Here is a 14,610-nt window from a genome sequence, read left to right as displayed (position 1 = left end):
AATCAATCCAATCCTGACGCCTTTTATTCTAAGATGAATTCTAAGTCCTCTACCAAAGTTAGACTCACCTACACTAAATTAATGTATTCTAGTGCTTTATCGATCAATTAGGTATAGGGGGCTAAGAACTGTGGAAAGTTACTATTGATCTTAAATCTATTTTGGGTTCTAAAGGCTGGCAAGTGCAAGGCACTGAAGCTTTGCATCATGCATGTCTCATCCTGAACCAAATGTTGTTTTTAAATTTGACTATTTCACAAACCACTTGCTTTGGATTGGCTACATCTAAAACATTTAAATTCCCCTTCCATTCCTGATTTGGGAGAGTACCCTACATGGTACAATCACACCGATAGGTCACTTGATGGATTTCAGTCCCTAATAAGAAATTCCTCCTTTAATATTTCCAGCTTGGATCCCCAAGGTTGGTTATTATGGCAAAAAAGTTCAGATTCATGCCAACATTTTTTTCTGGGTCTGGCACCTGGCTATACACAGGTTAGGGTGGATCCCCGTTTTGAAAATGCCCATTCTGTTACTACCTATTCAGTAGGCAAATTATGTCAGAACTGGCTTAAGCATTCCACTTTAGCGTCAGTTAAACTTAATTTGTCCACATTGACTGACAATGTTGATTTGAATGGCTTTGGTAAAGGCTCTGAAGGAGGGAGGTCAAAAAGATGGATATATGCTATTTACAACGAGGTTTGGAAACTGTCTCAAATTGAAGCTGCTTCTAGATTAAGAGCTATTGATCAAGCGAATTTAGAAAAAGTGCTTGCAGTTGTTGATAATCGGTACAAAAGGGGGTGGTGATAATAGCATCAATACTCTTTCTTCCTGAATACACACATTAGATAATATTGTTTCATCTGTTGTTGATATTGTGCAGGATGAAGTATCTGTTTTGTGCCATGGTCAAAATCAATTACGTTCCATTATGCAGTTTGCTTGGACTTTACAAACTTTAAAATCTGGGAAAGTGCCTTGGGACTACATGAATACTTCTTCTCCATTTTTACCATTTAATTTGACTGAAACACAAATTTATGTCTATGAAGGATGCTGCATATTCACTTTTGCATATTGAAAAGTTGGAACCTTTACCTTTTTCAGTTGCTGAATCTAATTTAGCTGTATGGCTCATTCATTGGTTAATAACACTGCCCTTTCCCTTGTTTAAATTTAGTTCATGTATGAAACACTATGCCATAGCCAGATATGAACCATTGGGAAACGCCTATCTCCGTGAAGTTTGGTCTCTGCCATTTACCTATAGAGGCCTAAGGGATTGGAAGGAAGTTTATTTAAAGGGCGAGGAGTGCACTTCTATACCTGATCACTCAATGGGTTGCATGAACATTCAATTGCACGGCTCGTGTAACACGCAAGCTCTGCATTTAGCATGCATTTTAAAGGGTAATCCAATGCCAGCTATATAACACCAACTTTCACGTTGCTAGCTAACGGTAGCTTTTTACTTTTAAATAATGAAGATTGCTGCGGTATGCTGGCAGGGATTCTGTACATTGTGACCATCTCCCAACGTGTAGTCTGCTGTAAAAATTTGCTTTTCCTGCCCCCGCATAGGAAGCTCGATGTATCCATCTGGCCTTCCATTCCGACCTTGAAAGCAGAGTTCAACAAGATGAGTCGAATAAGGGCTCTATGGTCACAGAAAGAAGTTGCCCTTACTTCTTCCAGTGAAACATTTGTGGCTGAATCATTTGCTGATGAGAGCAATGACTTCCTTTTGGCCACTGTTGCAACAAACTGTACCTATACGCTAATGGATTGAATTGGCATTTGTCCATCTTCCACGCGTACTGAACTCGACAAAATGTTACTATTTTTTTCCCCGTCTCCATGATGGGCAGTATACCGCCCCTTCTTGGTTTTTTTTTTATTATAGCTTCGAACTTAACACTCCAAATAATACAGTTTGGCAAATTTTGAACTTGGTTCTGTCTCACTCGAACTTGAACTCTGCGTTCCTAAAATTGCTTCCCTTCTTGTACGTGGTCCGATCAGGGAGGGTGTAGTGAAGACAGGGCCCTGATGGCACTCATTGCTATGTTAGCATAAGCTTATTAGAAGTTAAACGCCATTTTGCCACTTTACAGGTTTGCACATGACACTACATGTAACTGTTGTAAGTTTAACTGCTTGATTTTCCTCGCATGAGCACGGTCTGTTTTGCACCCCCCTAAACTTACATCGCGACCTTAGTCTGTTCACTGTGGGCAGACGCCTTCAAGGTCACCATAACAATGTATGCTGTTATTCATGTTGATCAGCCCTCTCTCTAGACACAACACGCACACAGCTGCAACCAACTGAAATTCTAGTGCTTTTAATATTGCACTGCATGCATGATTTGGGCACTTGGAGAAAAACCTTTTCCAGTGAGAGAGCTTTGCTGATCCTGTGATGTGATTCACCAATGCTGATTTTGGAGGTATAGGGTTCCCCATTCAAGCCTAAGAGACCTTTTATTCTTATAAAAACCTAATTCCTAGCAGGGGAGAGCGGTATATGACCTGTTTCCACTATCATTAAAACATGATTGCTCCCTTTGATGGAATTGTAACAATGCTGATTGTTTTATTTCTAATCATATGCCTGATTATGTTAGCCAAAATACTGCATCTTCGAGCACGTCGTTAAAATATACATTTTAAACTTTTCCGTGTCTCTGATTACTCAGGTTGTGGACTGGTATGCGAATACAAATGAAAGAGTGTTCTTGATTCCCACCATTCCTGAGAGTACCCTAAGTCGCATGTTCTGGGTTGTCTAATCATTGGTAGCTTCGCTGTAGGCTGGAGAGCTAATGAGACACTGATGCTAGTCCGATAGGGGTTCTGGGTACTGAGGTCAGTTTTTTGGTGCACCACAATTCACTGAGGTCCTGGTTTGCTGCGCATAGTTCTGTGCATGAGCAGAATCTCCGCAACACCAGGCATTTTGGTTTACGAAATTCGTGAGAATTTTATAGAATTCTTTATTTGCACATTTAGCATTTTGAATTCTGTCTGAATAGTATTTTTTTAGCTTTTTTGATTGCTGACTTGAATGTTCTGTTAAGTTTCTGATGGTGAAGTTTGTCTTGATTGGTGTTTGTTTTGAGGCAGGTGCGTTTTCGCTTTTTAATTTGCTGTTTTATCTCTTATATCTCTGTATCTTTATTTTGTTCTGTTGTGTCGTTCTTAGTGGTATTAGGTTATCAAAAGCTCTCATGTCCTTTAGGCTAGTCCTGTCATTATACCCCTTTTTAAATGCATTTGTCCCATCCACACAACAATAACGGTTCTGAATAGGTGAACTTTTACCTAGTAGCTTGCTCCAGTCTCTTCGACAGAAGGCTCTCGGTATTCTATCATAATCCCTGTGCCTGACGTACTTAAACATGTCCTCAGGCATGGTAAATTATTCTGTATAAGGGTCACCATTTTGTCATCCTTGGCTAACAGCCAGCTGTGCATGATCGCATTTGTTTGGAAAAACATTTATGATTGTTTTCAAAACAGTTGTGACTGTTTTCAAAACATATTGATTCTAGATGAAACCCTGGAATGACCACTCTAGTATATATGACCCTTATCCCCTTCCTGCAAATTAGAGGAGAATTCCTTCCAAGCTGACACGGGGTCCAACATTCTGAATCTTAGACACGCAGTGGTCAGACATCCCTTGTGGGGTGTCAACCTTGAAGCAGAGACAGGGTCCTTTGTTCTCAACCATCAGGTGAGGGGGCTGGTTCTTCCCTAGGGGTATCTTGGCTTCACACATAATAATATATACGCATATACATGCTAGACATACAGATCTAGGCTAGGTACATTTAGGCAAATTACTTGGGGCGTGCATTTTAGGAATATGCAAGTGCTACTGTTTCTATCTGAACTGCTTATGTTCATCTTATTAGCACTATGGTAAAATTCTATCTACTATTTACTATATTGGTACTTGCATTCTCTTTTGTATGTCACAGCACATATGTTTTACACAACAAATACTTATTGCAATGTCCTAATAGCCATCCTGTGTATGTTCTGAGAGGAAGCAAGCACGAGTGTCTGAGCGAAACGTACTGTATGTTTTCCACGATCCCTGAGGAATCAGGGTTGTCATGTTAAGTGGTTTCCAGAAACTACCCACACCACTGTAAGATACAGGGGGTGGTCGTGGCACTGTAGAGCTAGCTGGTCTAATAGCTGACATATCCTGTGGGGGTGTCCGGAAGCGGTTGGGTACCAAGCCCTCAGTTTAGGTCATCTAAAATGCACAGGTCCTGGGGATTCCTAGGAACTACACAACAAAGCTTCCTGTAGCCACTTATATAGTTTTTTAACAGAATGTATTGTGTCTAGATCTATGCTGGATGTTAGTTGTGTTTTGAAGTTTTCAAAATTGATTTTATTCCACGGTCGATAGGTTGATGCACATAAGGTGGTCTTAGGTGTGTTGCTTTGTGTTGGAAAGCAAGCAAATGGTGGTCATACGTGACTGGAGTCATTGTTTGAAAGGTCATTAGTTCTGTATTAGCAAAAATTACATCTAAGAAGTGTCCTGCGATGTGTGTGGGTTTGTGGACGATCTGGTGTAGTTTTAGTGCGTCTAGGCAGGTGATGATTCTTTTGGGACGGTGCATATTGGGTTTGTCAAACGGAATGTTTGGGTCACACAGGATGCATAGGTTGGAGTGTAGTATTATAAGGATTGAAATTGTGTCTAGAAGTGTTTCTGGGGATGTTACATTGCTAGATGGAGATCTGTAAAGGAGCAGGAAGTTACAGGAGGGAGATGGTGTAGGTTTGCATCTGGTGAAGAGGGCCTCACAACCTTGTATGGAGACGTCATCTTTAGTGCTATTTAATGTTTGTTTGAACTCAACAGCTAGGCCACCTCCTCTTTTGCCTATACAATTTTGTGTGATTGTTTGATAGCCTAGAGGAATGGCTTCATGCAAGACTGGAGGCACATTATCTCCCAACCATGATTCACTTATGAAGAGTAAGTTAGGTTGTGTGTTAAGTGAGAAGGTTGTATATGTTATGCTTGTTTTTGGAGAATGAGCAAGCATTTATTTGTAGGCAGTTTAGAGAAAGTGCTTTGGTGATAGTGTGACTTTGTTTTGTAGAAGAGTGAGTAGTATTTCGTGGGCTTGTAGCAGGTGTGTCCTTAGTGCTGGTATTAGCTGTATGAGAATAGTAATAGTGTAGTTGCTCTGTATCGTGTTCCTCATCCAGCAGGCTAAGTAGGCATTTTGATGTGTCTGTGTGTGTAGGTGGTGAAGATGATGGTTGAAAGTGATTTGGTGAGCTGTGTTGTTTTTGTAGAGTAGCCTTGTTGTGCAGTAGACATGGAGAAGCAAAGTTATGAAGAGTGGTATGTTGCTTATTTTGTTTGCATCTGTTTAGGGCAAAAGGTGTATACGTTAGGGGTGGTGGTGCAGCATGTGGGTCATGGTGTAAGATGTTCTAAATTGTCCAATAGATGAAAGGCAAATAAAAGAAAGTTGCTGTATTGCTGTATATTTCCTAGGGGTGGGGAAGAGAAAATGCTTGGCATTGGAGTTTATTTATGTTGTGTATTTGTGTAGTCAAGAAGTTGAGAGTATGTTTCTAGTTTGTCACTGAAAGTATTATGAGGTGTTGTGTGCAAGATTTTGTTGTGCTGATGTGTGTTATGTTTTTGAACAGTAGCGAAAGGAGGTGACGATGAATTTGTTTTCTGAAAATAATTTGTATGTCATGTATTGCTGGCGAGTGGAAGCTGCAAGGTAAAGGCGGTGGTGATGCATTTTGGAAAAGATCGTATGTGGTGTGTAAGAGGGGATGAACAAGAGTTGAGAGTGTTTGTGTTAGATTTTATTGCTTATAGAGGTAATATGTGCAGTGCATTGGAGTGAAAGTGTTGTGTGGTTGTGTTATTGAGGTAAAAGGAAGAGGAGGGTGTTGGTGGATGAAAAGATGGAAGGCTGAGTACAGGTTTGTTGACGAAAGAAAGGGGTCTGTTAGGAGTAATTAGAGAAGGGAGTGTGAGTCTGGATGGGATATAGTTAGGTATGGTTTGGATGTGGGTTGCGTTTCTGATGAGTGGATTGGTTAGTGGTATAGGATAGAGTGATGTTTTGTGTAAGTGAAGATGTAAATGTGTGGTGGTTGGGGTAGAAGGGTGTAAAGGTGTGGTTTGTGGGGTTTTGTAGTGGGTGCTGAGACACTGAAGTGTGTTTAGGGTTAGTTTGTACTAAATGAGTGGAGTACATTTGATGTATAGTGTGTTACTCTGGTTGTGGGTGTGGATGGGGAACGGTGGGTGCTGGTGAGGGAGGAAATGGGCATCATGTTCCAGGGTGCAGGGATACAAAAAACAAGACTTTTCAACATCAGAGACGAACCTCCAGTCACCATGAACTAGGCCTGGCATGTGCTGTTAAACCCTTGGGACGTGTGGAGGCCTTCAACACTATTGACTAAAATGTGCTTCTCAATCACTTGATTTCACGTTTGGACATCATTGAAATTGCCAATTCTTCCTTAACTTACTTCTTAATCAATCGTACAACTATTTTGACCAGCTTGAACAGACCCAAAGAGGCAGCTGCCCTTGTCCTCTCCGCCCTTAGCCTCGACGCCCAGGCCGAGAAGCCTGAACCCTTACCTTTAAGAGCACGAGTGGTCAAGTGCCCCCTTCGGCCAAAGGGAACCCTAGCCTTAACCAATCACAACACTAACCCTAAGTTCTAGGACCAATATGAGACCAAAACCTTACAGCCAATTATTACACACTATTTGCCTAAACATAATGACAATAGTAATACTAATTCTAATAATAATGTAGGTATAGACAGCTCAGCAAGTAACATCCACATTAGCGCAAAGGTTGGGTACTCCAATGTCATATTTTGTCACACATCCCTAATCAGTTAGCTTAATTATTACCTAAGTTACAACAAGCAGCCTAACCTCATATTTGTATTAGTTTATTTGTATAAGCCATTTTCTCCTTGTACCTTATTATGCTATCATGTGTGAATTAGTAACCTGGTATTTAAGTATCCCAACAGCAACTAGTTTTTAATATCACAACAAACTACCATATTTTATATGCTTTTCTTATGCATAGTGGTCTGTGGAGCAAGGCTGTGTTAGCTTGCTTTCTGATCCTGTTTTGACACACTGTAGAGTTAACAATACTCTTATTGACATTTTAGGAAGTGCACAAAGGCTAGCGCTACAATATCTCCACTCTTTTCTTAAGACAGAACTTGCAAGGTCATCTATCCTCCAATCGGAATGGAAATGTTGTCTTCTTCGGCCTGTTAATGTGCGCCTCAGAAAACATTATAGTCGAGCACATAATTTATTTGTTTGCACTTTTTGAATGGCTCTTGTTAACAAGCACAGGCAAGGCCAACCGGTCTCGCCTATGTGAGATCTATTGGCTTTGGTGGAGTGTGGTGGGAGAGAGTGGCATTGTGTGGTGTGAAATGGAGGGGCATTGTTTGGCATGAAACAGCATTGTGTGGCGAGAAGTGGAGCAGCCGGTGGTTCCGTGGAATTGAGTGACATTGTGTGGTGTGGATTAGAGTGGTCCTGTGTGGCATGGAGTGGCACTGTGTGGCGTAGAGTGGCATTGTGTGGCGTGGAGTAAAGTGCCACTGGGTGGCCTTGTATAGCATGTGAGGCGTGGAGTACAGTGATACTGTTTCTACTGGAGTAGAGTTATATTATGTGATGTGAAGTGGTATGGCGCTATGTGGCATGGAGTGGAGTGGCAAGGAGTGGAGTGATGTATCTTTTAACTACCCACCTAATCTCCAATAAAGGCCACACCATGAATTTCAAATGTAATACATAACTAAACAATCTATAAACATTTAAACAAATAAATAACAATTTAAGCATTGATTTTTTTTTGCATATTAATACATTAATATATAATGGAAAAAGACCCACCCAATATATCCCCCAACACGAACTTAAAATATAATACATTAATACAACATTTAATAAACAATTAAACAAATAGCATGTAAAATATACAAAATAATCAACAAATGAATCAGTTATAAAAAGAACTCTGCACACCCAATTGCCGCAATAAACACAACACCCAAAACAAAACATGTAATGCATCATTAGAACATGCACTTAACCTTTAAATAAATAAATAACAAGAATAAACAACATATTTAATGAACATACATGCATAAAAAGTCACTACCCCTAATTCCCTAGCAAACACAACAACCTCAAAAATATAATTACAGTATTTTACAAATAATAATTTTACAATAACACAAAATTATGAACTTACCTCCAATATTTTAATGCATAATGTTTTTGTGCTCGCAATATTTTGATCACAATATTATGGTCAGGTAATATTTATTAATTGCTATGTAGGAGGAACAGCACTTTCTCCAGCAGTGTGAGCTTCCTTCCTTCAGCTGTGTTAGCTGTCTTCAGCTGGATATAGTTTCTCCCACCACCAAGAATGTTATCTCAGCAGTGTAAGCTTTTAATTAGCAGTGCAAGTTATCTCACAGCAGTGGGGGCTTCTTTAACAGTTGTTCATGACTTGATAGGTTCTGACCTCCACGTGTATACTAATATTGCACCACAAACACTCGGCAGGCTGGATTTTAACCAAGATCTGATTTTATTCATCATGCTGTTTCAAATGCCTTTTGTAAACATTACATCTTGATGCAGTGAAGAGCTGATAAGCCCATTGGTGCTTCATAAAGTACAAACACAATGGAAGGAGAGTTCACAGAGACCCGGGGCATCCGTTCGAAGAGCACAGAGCAGTCCGAATCATTACTGGGCCACCAAGGGCTCTACATAAATCAGTGTTACCAGGCAGTTTAAGAGCATTACAGTTTCATCTGAAGGGGAACTTGGTTGAGATTTGAACAACCTCAGGCTCCCAACACAGTATTAACAATGAGTGTTGGTGCAAAGGTAGATCCAGCTTCAGGACCACGCATATATCTCCTTGAAAACACTGGAAAGCCAGATCAGCCTTAAATCCACCCAGGGGCCTACTGCACCAGCCAATGTGGGCTAAACCACACCAATGATAATCTAACTGCAAAAGTGAATCTAGCCTATGCTCGTCACCCCCTCAATAAGAGTCCAGCAGCCTAAGTAAGTCCAGCCTTGAGTCCCCTAACTCCATAAAGAGTCAAACTGAGACAGCCAATCCACCCTAGCATCTCAAATGAAAGTCCAGCCTCAAAGTGTGGGTATAACTTGAGAACCATCATAATGCCTTTGCCCTACCAGCTTGAATCCAACAGCTAGAGCAGTGAAGTGACAATCCTCCAATAAAGTCCATCTGCTAAAGTAAATTCAAGCACAACTCTTCAGTCTTTCATCAGAATCCAACTGCTGAAGCCTCAGCAGCAGACCCCACCCACCCACAGGTGTAACAACCAAGCTCCAATCATACATTCATCTGCTCCTGGCAATACCCTTCGGAAAGTCATACTTCCGTGTGAAGGTTGGTAACTGGTGTTTAACATTTCCTAATCTTGGGCGTTTCAGCTGACTCATACTCGTATGCTACTAAAAAGGCCTGCTGACCATGGGGTGGGCTTAATGTTTTCCGCTATGTTGGATGGGGAAGGTCTTAGCCAGTCGGGCTATCTATTTAAATTTGGCAACCCGAAATTTTTTAAAAAGATCAAACTGAAGGTCCTTTATGGACTGGCAAAAATGTGGTGTGAGGTAACAAACTCAATCAAACAGGGGTATTTCTGCGATAAAACACCGCTTTGGGGGCTACCTGAAAGCCCAGCTTGGCTAGAAGACATCCTAGCCGTGCCCTTAAGAGAGGCGGGCCTTAAAGTTTGGGGAGACCTCTTCTACGAAGGTGATTTACTTTCGTGGGAGCACCTCCAGAATAGGATAGGTCCAACTATATCGAGGTTCAAATACCTACAAATGAGTAACTGGACGCAGGCTTACAAAATTCCACCCTAAAAAAAACAACAGGTTTCCACTTGGAGGGTATAGCCATTTAATTACTAACTTAGTGAACATCGGTCCGACTAAGAGTGAGGTCTCACAATGGTATAAACTTCTACTTGAGGAATCGGATGGGGAATTTGAGTTACCAGTCCAGCTGTGGGGTTCCTCAATAACTGACCAGGACGTGCAAGAACTTTGGTCCGCCTCATTTGAGCTTTTAAAGAGTATAGTAAAGCCTTCATGGCTACGCAGGAATCACCTCTATACCCTCCATAGGGCGTATTACTCTCCCCAGAGACTAAATTAGCCATAGGTAATCCAGTTGCATGTGCGAGGTGTGGGCTGCAGGCAGCATCAGACACTCACATGTTTTTTGAATGTCCTCGGGTAGCTACATTTTGGGAAGCGATTGGTAATACTCTTACAGCATCGCTGGGTTTCCCAGTTATCATTGATCTATCTCTAGTGATTTTTGGGATCCTAGCAGGAACCCAGAATGTAGCTAGAAGCCTAGTGTTTTATACTGTCCTTTTAGCAAGGAGGGAGATATGTAGGAGGTGGAAGGACCCCTTACCTCCTTCCCATGGAGACTGGCTGGCATCTAGTTTGCAGACGGCACGAATGGACCTCGCTAGGCGGGGGAATCAAAGTAAAAGAGCTTTTTGGCACATGCTTGTTTGGGCACAATAAATATCCGGGGTCTTTTTTTTTTTTTTTTCCCGGGTCCAAATATTACACTACTATGGTGCCTTTGTGGTATGTTTTGCTATGAGCACAGCAGTTATCCGGTCGTAGCCCGGTCCATGCCTTGCTGTAATCATCCCCAATGGTGGCCAAGAATGAGACTAAGCTAGAAACAGCTGAGGGATGACTGGTCCCCCTACTACGCTTGCTCCCTTCCGGTTTTAATACTGAGACAGCTGATTTAAGGCTTGTTCTGAATGGCACTTTTATACCATGGTGGAAATGAGGACACAAAAAAAAACCATTTCCTAATCTTGGGCAAGCTATGAAGTAGTACCCTCCTCATGTGAGAAACTAACAGCAAGCAACTTAGTTAATCCTAGCAAAGTGAAAATGACGCTCGTGTAACTTCAGCAAATAGCGAGAGTTCAAAGAAAACAATTCTTACATAACAAACTCAATTAGCTCACATTTGAAATAATCACACTCTAACTCACAGCTGTATCCAACTACAGTCCCATCGAAGCTGTCCATTCATGGCAAAGGCACTGGTATCAGCAGTGACAACTCAGTTCTCTTTTTATGAGAGTAACAACCTGCTAAGAAAACTACACTCACTGTTCCAGGGTGCAGAGATACAAAAACAAGACTTTTCAACATCAGAGACAAACCTACAGTCACCATGAGCTAGGACTGGCATGTGATCTTAAACTCTTGGGACTTGTGGTGGCCTTGAACGCTATTAACTAAAATGTGCTTCTCAATCGCTTGATTACACGTGTGGGCATCATTAAAATTGCCATTTCTTCCTTAACTTACTTCTTAATCAATCGTACAACTATTTTGTACCCGTAGCTTGCACCTCAAATTAGAGGAAGGATCTGGAGACCCTTACAGAGGTGCAAACTGTCTGACAGATGCTCAGCATTCCCAAAAGCTCAACTGTCTCTGCCCCAATGGTCGAAAGACAGATCCTGCTCCTGTGCCCAGTGGGACTGTCACTGTTACCGTTGAATTGGGCAGATTTTATAGGCCCTCCTCCAAAACTAGTACAGAAGACACAACACAAGAGACTTGTTCGACAGTGACCTTTCTTTGACACTCGAAGTCAATGCAGTAACCAAGGCTACAGTCCCCTGCTTACATCAGGATCCACCATCTGCGGATACTTCATCAAAAAAACTGTTTCTTGCGATGTGCTCCTCTCATCTGGACTGTTATAGGTGAACCAACAAAAGATCTTACCATACCCTATAGGATGCAAAATTAGAATCAGAGCATTCAGACCACCGGCTACTGTGACAGAAAGTTTTTTTTTAAAATACTATGCGTGGTCCACTTGGTGTTGCAGTGCTTTGTAAGATATCGCTACAATATCTTTCAGCCTTTCCAGCTTTCAAAACCCTGAGATCCTCCATCCACAACCATCTAGCCTTCCAGAAATACAGATAACAACAATTTGGAGCGAGAAAGCTCCATTTACCTAGATCGTCACTGTGGAACCCCCTTCCTGGACACGTGCAATAGACAAAGATTCATCGATGTCTGAAGACTTACCATTTATTTTCAGCCTAGGACCAAGGCACTACCTTTGTCTTTGATGCAATAAGACTATTCAGCCATCTTAGTCGAGCGAGATACTGCAGGTCAGATCCACAATTTAATCACCCCAAGGCCACTGCATGACTTAAAGGGTATTTTTAATGCTTTTACACCCTATTCACAGTGGCTGCTAGGAGTTTGCCAATCTTCATTTTATCCCACCCAATAAGCTCTGAGGTGCTCCCAGTTACAAGTTCCTCTTGCATAAATGCCTAAAAAAGCGGAGTGTACGCTGTAACCATCTCTCTAGTTGCACATGCAAGACCCAATTTTGCTTAGTCTGCCGCCACTGAGTAAAGAAGGCCCCACCATGGTGTCTGCTGTCAGGGTGGCCCAACCAAACATTGACATCCATGAGAGGATCCAGGAGTGGAGGTGTCTTTGTGGGCATGGATCTCACTTGCATCAGACCAGACAAACTGTGTTCATTTCTAGACAGCCTGAGGACAAATGTAAGGGGCTGTTCCATTATGAAACTCTTCCATTTCCCTGCAGCTATTAACCTCTGAATTCCTAGTATTGTTTTAAAACTACACACACGCACCAGTTATTTCGCATTTGAACACGAGAACACTAAGATCTGCCCAGTGTTGAGTAAAGTAAGTGTTTAGCCTCTAAGTGCCCCAGGCACATTAACTCCTGCCCATGTCCTTCTGTGTTAGGACAGGCAAAAGACTCATTCTAAGCTCAGCAACAATTGTCAAATGCCAAAGCAAACTTCAGCAGCGGGGGCTAAGCTCACCGTAGCACAGGTTTGAAGATCAACACTCTGACCTCTGATTGTGAAAGAGGTCAAACTCAATTTAACCTCAGCCATGGAGAAAACACGAATCAAGTATGCCTGACCTTTAGAGAACACATGACACCAGATTGTTCTCCTTTACCAAGAAAGCAAGAAAGCAAAAGATCTCATGAGTTTCTTATAGTAGCTCCCTAAGTTGGCAAGTAGACCAGGCAATGCTACATTCCAAATGCATCACAAGCCAACAAATGCAGCAGTCACTTGCCATAAGTGCACACATGATTCAGCGCAAGTACACACAGACAGACCCGTGCAGACCCATCCATCAGGAGAGATCCGTGTCCCTGGCACAGACCCGGACAAACAATTATGAGTTGCACATACCATAGGCCTGTGGCTCATGCAGATGTATATGACACCCCCCCCCCCTTCAATTTCTGAACAAATGGATTCCAACTTAGCCATAATAAAATATATAGGACCAACACTCTTCCAGCTCCAAAAAATGTAATTCCTATGTAGCTACTTCTGAGATTCAGGGTGCCTATTGCGTCACAGGTGTGTAAAAATCGTGAAACGTTTAAAAAACTAGAAATTATTCAAAGCATTGTTCAGATACACTGACTCATACAAAACACACTATTCTCTTTTGCATGCTGGCTAACACAAGATAAAAAAACTTCACCAGGCCTTGAGCCATCCATACAATTTAGGATTTTACCAGCACCAGGAAGGTCCAGTTAAGGGCCTGGAGAACTCAGTGATAAGAGATAATGCTGAGAGTTCAGCAGGTAATGAGTTGACAATATGGGACTGAGCTGGCTTTCGTGAATGGGAATGAACTTAACACTGTTCAGTCTGCCGCAACAATCCTCCACTCTGCTCAGCACTCAGGACTGTTTGGTGCTTGCCCAAACACATCTAGTTGGAAGGCAGCCAATCCATCCCTACTGTATACACACCCATCAGAAAGGCAAATCCCCAAAGGCTATCTTCCTAGCTGTGCAAGTACACATTAAAGAACCTTTGCGACACAATGCAGATTGAAAAAAGCCAAAAAGATGTTAGTTTCTAACCTTTTTATTTCTCTTTCAAATGCATTATAAGATATTTTTCTGTCAACATCTGACCCACGGAATAAGGGCATTTCTCGATATCCCACTGGAATAGTCAGATGGCACTTGCTACAGCTATGACAAACCAAAGGCTTATGTTTCAGCTGCTGCAAAGCGTTCAAAGGTTTTAAAAACAAGGAATTGGGACCACACCACAAAGGGGCTTACACCGGGTCTACTGCAGAATTCATTTTCCATCCAAGGGAGTTGGTATAGAGAGATCCTGTGCTCACTACAAGTTGCATCACTGTCCACTGTTCAAAACAATTTAGACAATGCAATACATTAAGCAAAACTGCCATCTTTTGCCTGCAGGAAAAGATTAAACTGGCAGAGTAAGAGTAATCTCTTGAGAATGGTGACTATTGGATAGAAGATGCTTAAACGTACACAGCAGAAAATCAAGAAACAGCAAAATAATGCACAGCGCTAGAAACAGAATTGTCATTTGCTGGAAGGGGAAACTATGATGATCTGGGTA

This window comes from Lissotriton helveticus, chromosome 5_1, assembly GCF_964261635.1.
Source record: "Lissotriton helveticus chromosome 5_1, aLisHel1.1, whole genome shotgun sequence".
NCBI classification, from domain to species: Eukaryota; Metazoa; Chordata; class Amphibia; order Caudata; family Salamandridae; genus Lissotriton; species Lissotriton helveticus.
The sequence above is the reverse complement of the archived record's forward strand: the minus strand, read 5'-3'. Positions refer to the sequence as shown.